The sequence below is a fragment of the Tursiops truncatus genome, chromosome 13 (assembly GCF_011762595.2).
Source record: "Tursiops truncatus isolate mTurTru1 chromosome 13, mTurTru1.mat.Y, whole genome shotgun sequence".
Lineage (NCBI taxonomy): Eukaryota > Metazoa > Chordata > Mammalia > Artiodactyla > Delphinidae > Tursiops > Tursiops truncatus.
Genome location: NC_047046.1, coordinates 77,568,720 through 77,574,973, shown reverse-complemented (window position 1 = coordinate 77,574,973; position 6,254 = coordinate 77,568,720).

Genomic DNA, 6,254 nt, shown 5'->3' with positions numbered 1-6,254 from the left:
AAATTGGAAATAAACACCAGTTTCAAGTAATTATTCCATAGCTAAGGCTTAATGCATATTAAACCAATCCCTTTTTGAAAATTCTGGAGTTGAAAATGTCCTTAAAACGTTCTTTTAAAGATGCTCTAAAATTAAAATAGCCAGCCTAAAAAAAATCAGTTTTTAAAAATAGTTCTCCTGGGACCTGATAAGCCAAGTTTTTTTTCATTTTTTCTTTTTTCTTTTCCTCAGAGGTAAAGGACATTTTATGACTAAGTTGTAAACCATTAACAGTATAGCATTATAACTGAAAGGCTGACATAGTCCCAACTATAGTGGGGAAATCTGCATCACCTTATCTCTCAGCTGCTACAGAGAGATACAATCAAGTACTAAAGACATTATCTGATCCTTTGGTAGGTGAGGAGGGGCAGTAATCTTGTTCACTTCAGTACAATTTGATTCTCTCAGAGATACCGCTAGCTATGCATAAACATTCTGTACATCCACATATGAATATTCTATCCACTTAAAAGAAAATAGAAATCCCCCATTCTTTCTTCAGACTTCAAAATTGGCCACAGAGATAACTGAAATGTGCTTCCCCCTCATATATTCAGAAATAACCAACTCAGTCTTTGAAAAGAACTGTGAATACCAAGATATAAAACAAGCAACCAAACATTACAGAATAATCCCAACGCTTCTGTTTCAAACGGTACTCACTCTGTATACCATACTCCTACTAGATACAGGGGGCATTTTATTTATACTCATCCTACATACAGGTGGCATTTTATTTCCATTTCATTTTTTTTCTTCCAACTTTCATTTTATTATTTCTATTCCCTCTATTCCTTCTTTGGGAATTTCTATCCCCAATGTAGTGGTTACTACATTGCAAGTTCTTTTGAGGTTAGAGGTCATGAATTAAACATCCCATGCATTTTCCACAGGGGAGAATAGGTCTTTATAAGCTTCCTTAAATAATGTTGCTAAAATATTATTATTCATTTAACCTACCTACAATATGGCTATTAGGCAGTATTTTCTTCCAATTTCTTCCTCAGTGAAACGCTTGGTGTAGTTTGACACCCTGTTCTGCTTGTGTATCCGGGGATACCATTCCTTGTTGTATCTTAGACTCTGATGCCTTTTCTGATCATAAACTCAATGCCTAATGAGATTAGCAGAAAATATTCATATATTATGCTTCTTCTGCAAGAATTGCCTTTTAAGAGTGTAACTCTGAAAAGAGCAGAAAGTGTAATGCGGACGAAATTATTTAAAAAACCCTGTCCTCTATTCTACAGAGAAAATAAATTTCAAAAATGTGACTTCCCCAACATCTGTTCCATAACCAGCTAAGGCCGGCCAGCTTGCTGACGAAGCCTCAAGCTGCCAAAAGTGCCCTATGTGTGGGAGGAATGGCTGGCTTCCAAACAGGAGTGGATCAGAAAGGAGGGCAGAGGACAGCAGGGTGAGAAAAGGGTGCCAAGCTCTCTCAGGAATCGCTTGCATATGTACATTTGCTTTGTAACTGCAGGATGGTTTATTCCATTTCAGAGGGTGAATTAAAACGCAAGAGATGGTGAGAGATGATACTTCATCTCAATGGAAAATAAAATGAGGTACAGATGGTGAGGATCTGCTTGTCTTCTATTACCTGGAGTTAAAAAGGTGGTAGTTTGTCACTGAATCACCCTACTTGGCTGAATTCATACAAGTCACTATAGGCGATTTTAATGTTTTGGGTAATTACTCTTCTCATCCTCTAATCTCTCAAACGATTTCCAGAGTAAAAAATACCATTCTTACAGCCAGAAAATAAAATTGTGCTGACTCAGGTTTAAGAGATAAAAAACAAAATGGAAACTATTCATTCAACATAACATTCAAGATCTTAAAAAATGTAGTATAGAAAGGGAAAAAAAAACTCCACACTTTTATTGAATCTAGAAAAGTTCAGTAAATGTTTTCATTACACAAATAGGCGATTAGTAGTGCACTATATGGTGAGGACTGAAGAATAAAGACAGTTGTGTTAAGTGTGACATAACACATTTGCCTGCAGAAGAATCACTGTGGAAGGCTGGAATATTTTATTTTCTATGACTTTATTCTTATTTCATTTATCCTTAAATATGAAATAAAATATTTAAGTATGAAATAATTCAAATACACAGTACAAGACAACAAATAATATCAGACAGACATATAATCACTATTTATAAAATGTTGATAATTGCCATAATGGGTGTACGCGTGTGCTGTGTGTATACATTTATACATATAAAACTGTTGTGTATAGGTCCTATTAATATGTTGCTATATCCATTAAATATAAATATGTTGGTATTTTTTACATAAAATATATTGCAATGTATCATAAAACAATATTTTTACATACAGTTAACTTGTCCATCTTTTGCCCATTGATTTTCATTGCCATCTTCATCATACTCCAAGTGCCAATATACATATGACTCTTTTTCTTTCATCTTTATAAGTTTTCTTCTATCTGCCTCTTTATCCTTAGGCCATTACCACACTGAATTACTGGCTTTATAATAAATTTTATTATCTAACATGGCAAGTTTTGGCATTTATTTTTCTTAATGAAAAGTATTTCATCTTGAGCCAGTTCATCTTCTGTATGAACAATTGGATCAATTGCCCTGATTGCATTGTAATTATGAGATAATTTGGGGGCAAAAATGATATCTTTGTGATGGAGGTTTATGAATATTTTTATTTAGATATTCTTTATGGGCTTTAATAAAATATGATACTTTTTTACAAAATTTGAGTAATTTTGTAAAATTTATCCTAAAAAACTTTAGCTTTGTTGCTATTAAAATTAGTTTTTTTTTTAAGTAATCTTTTATAATTTTTTTTCTGGTTTATATCCAACAAACTTGCTGATCACTTTTTATAATTTTTAGGGTTTCTCTAATGCTGTACACTGCAAAAGATCACATCATCAAAGTTATATGACAATTTTGTTTCCTTTATACCTTTTATATCATTTTCATATTTTTTCAGCTGAATTGGATTTCCAGTATAATGCAGAAAGGTAGCAGTGATAGTAGACACTGACTTCGAATGGAAGAAATATTTTATGATTTCACTATGTTCTAATATGCACACTGTAAGATTTTGCTAAGTTTTATCTGGCAAAACTTTGAATGGATCAGGTTTCATGTATATTTTTTTTCCTTTTGATCCTTGTAGTTTAGAAGTCATATATTCTGTTTACCACTAGGTCTTTAACAATCAATCTTGACCTAATAAGGTGTAATGTTTTCAAGAGCTCAAAGTTTCCCTTTATTCAGTGCTTTCAATCTGATCTCTGAGCATTTCAGCTCCCCTTTTATAAATACCCAAATTACCATTATTTTTATATTAACTTTGGTGGTTATTATTCATTTAAATTTGTTTGCTCAGTATCATGCTCTTATCTTTTTTGAGACTTTGGTTTCCTTTTTACTTAACTATACATTTCTTATAATGCATTAGAATTTGTAAATGGGCGATGCCAATGTTTGTTTTAATTAAAATGTTATCTCTACGTTTAATTAAAATGTAATCCACCCCTCCTCTTGAATACTGGTTTACTTGAGTATAGAAATATAATAAGTGTTTTATTTTATTCATTATAATTTGAAACACTAGAATTTCAGTTTGGTCACGTTTCAAACATGCTTTCTTTATTTTTCATGGTATTAAATTATACATTTTGATTTTTATTACCTTTTGTATGACTTTCATCATTTTATGCATACTGATTTTATACTTACCAGATTGGTAATTAGCCCAGATCCTTCCATACTAATTACTGTGATTCTACCTCTTGATGACTCGTTTTCTCATGTGGCTTTTAAATTTTAAAATTTCACTTATTTTTAACAAAGATTATTATTCTCAGGGCCTTATATAAGTTACAAGTCTGCCTCTGCAGCATGGCTTCATTCTGCTTCTCCCAGAGCCCTACGGATTCCATGGACACAGATATAGTTACTGTGTTATTTTCTTAGCTTGAAGTGTCTTTATCAAGTGAGCAGAGTAGGTTGCAACCTCACAATCACAGATAGCACAGGGTTGAGATATCTATTTTTTACAAAAAAAAAATTTATATTTTTATTTATAATCTTTTTTAGAAGAAAACCTTTTTTGCCATTTCCCTGGGCAAAGGTTGCGGGTTGGAATAGATAGTTTGCTGACCCAAGTTTTTATTGCTATTTGTAATAGAAAATTCTGACGCTATGATTCATCTTCTTTCTTGACAATAGCTCTGTGTTCCCATCTCTAACAACAACTAACTATTGAAATTGATGGACATCTCCCTGACCAACATAAACCCTACATTGAAAAAGTCACTATAAAAGAAAATCCAAAGACTCTTCTTTGGTTTTTATATTTTATATTTTGATCTTACTAAGATTTATGTGATGATGTAGTTGGAAAAATTGTGGGAATAAATGACTAGGTGAGAAATAGAAACAGGAATGTTTAATATAAATAATAAATAAGAGTTTTTAAATGAATTTAAAAAATAGTGAAAGAAAATGTTCTTTCTTTCTGAAGCTTAAGATATCAGACTGATCTGCTATAAAAATGTCCTAAATGGAGCTGGATATTCGGAATATAATTAAGAAACTAACATTTGGGAAGATAGTTTATATGAATATGTATACTTGAGTATTCCTTGAATATCATTAAAAATCTATGCTAATAATTAATTTTAAAGAAGAAATAAAATAAATGTCTTCAAATCTGGATTAATCAACTAAAGCCTTCCCAGCCACATCTGATATACTTTTAGCTCTACAGGGTTTCATTTTCCAGAACCTTGTGACTACAGACATGTACTATAAATGGATGGGTAGAAAATATTATTTAATATATGTCTGGTAAAATCGGGTATATTAATGCTAAAGTTTACAAAATGCATTAAACTGTGAGGTACAATGTGAATGTGTCCTATGAGGGAGATTAAATAATTTTCTTTCAGAAGACTTAATATAAATTGGGCCCAGAAATAGAAAGCGGCAATCATATACCCTCTTTTCCCTACCCCTTTAACTACATAAATTACTGATGACAAAGTGTGCTGACACCTGCAATTGAATGCAACTGTGCCAAGTACAGCAGTTTTCCCTCTCTAACAACTTCATCTTCTTCCTCTTCTCCTTCTCCTTCTTCTGCTTCTTCTTCTTCTAATTATTGTATATCTTCAGATGTATCCAATCACAAAAATTATACTTCTGAAGAATAATTATTTTGGGTTTTTTTGTTATTTAATATTTTTATTGAAGTATAGATTGATTTACAATACTGTATTAGTTTCAGATGTACAGCATAGTGATTCAATATTTTTACAGATTATACTCCATTAAAAGTTATTACAAGATAATGGCTATAATTCCTTGTGCTATACAATATATCATCGCTGCTTATCAATTTTATATGTAGTAGTTTGTATTTCTTAATCCCATACCCCTAATCTGCCCCTCCTCCATTTTCTCTCCCTTTGGTAACCATTAGTTTGTTTTCTGTATTTTGTTAAGTCTGTTTATGTTTTGCATATACTTTCATTTGTATTATTTTTTAGACTCCACATATAAGTGATATCATACAGTATTTGTCTCTCTGTCTGACTTATTTCACTAAGCATAATATTTTCTAGGCCCATCCATATTGCTGCAAATGGCAGAATTTCATTCTTTTTTATAACTGAGTAATTTTCCAGTGTATATATATACTACATCTTCTTTATCCATTGTCTGTTGATGAGCACTTGGCCATATCTTGGCTATTTGAAAATAGTGCTGTTATGAACTTTAGGGTGCATATATTTTTTTGCATTAGTGTTCTTGTCTTTTCTGGATATATACCCAGGAGTGGAATTGCTAGATCATATGGTAGTTTTATTTTTAGGGTTTTTTTTTTAGGGACCTCTGTATTGTTTTGCATAGTGGCTGCACAAATTTACATTCTCACTAACTGTATACAGGGTTCCCTTTTCTCCACATCCTCTCCAATATTTGTTATTTTAGACTTTTTGATGGTAACCATTCTGACTGGTGTGAGGTGATATCTCATTGTTGTTTTGATTTGCATTTCTCTAATAATTAGTGACGTTGAGCACCTTTTCATGTGACTGTTAGCAATCTGTAGGTTTTCTTTGGAAAAATGTCTATATAGACCTTCTGCCTGTTTTTTGATTGGGTTGTGTATTTTTTGATATTGAATTGTATGAGTTGTTTGTATAT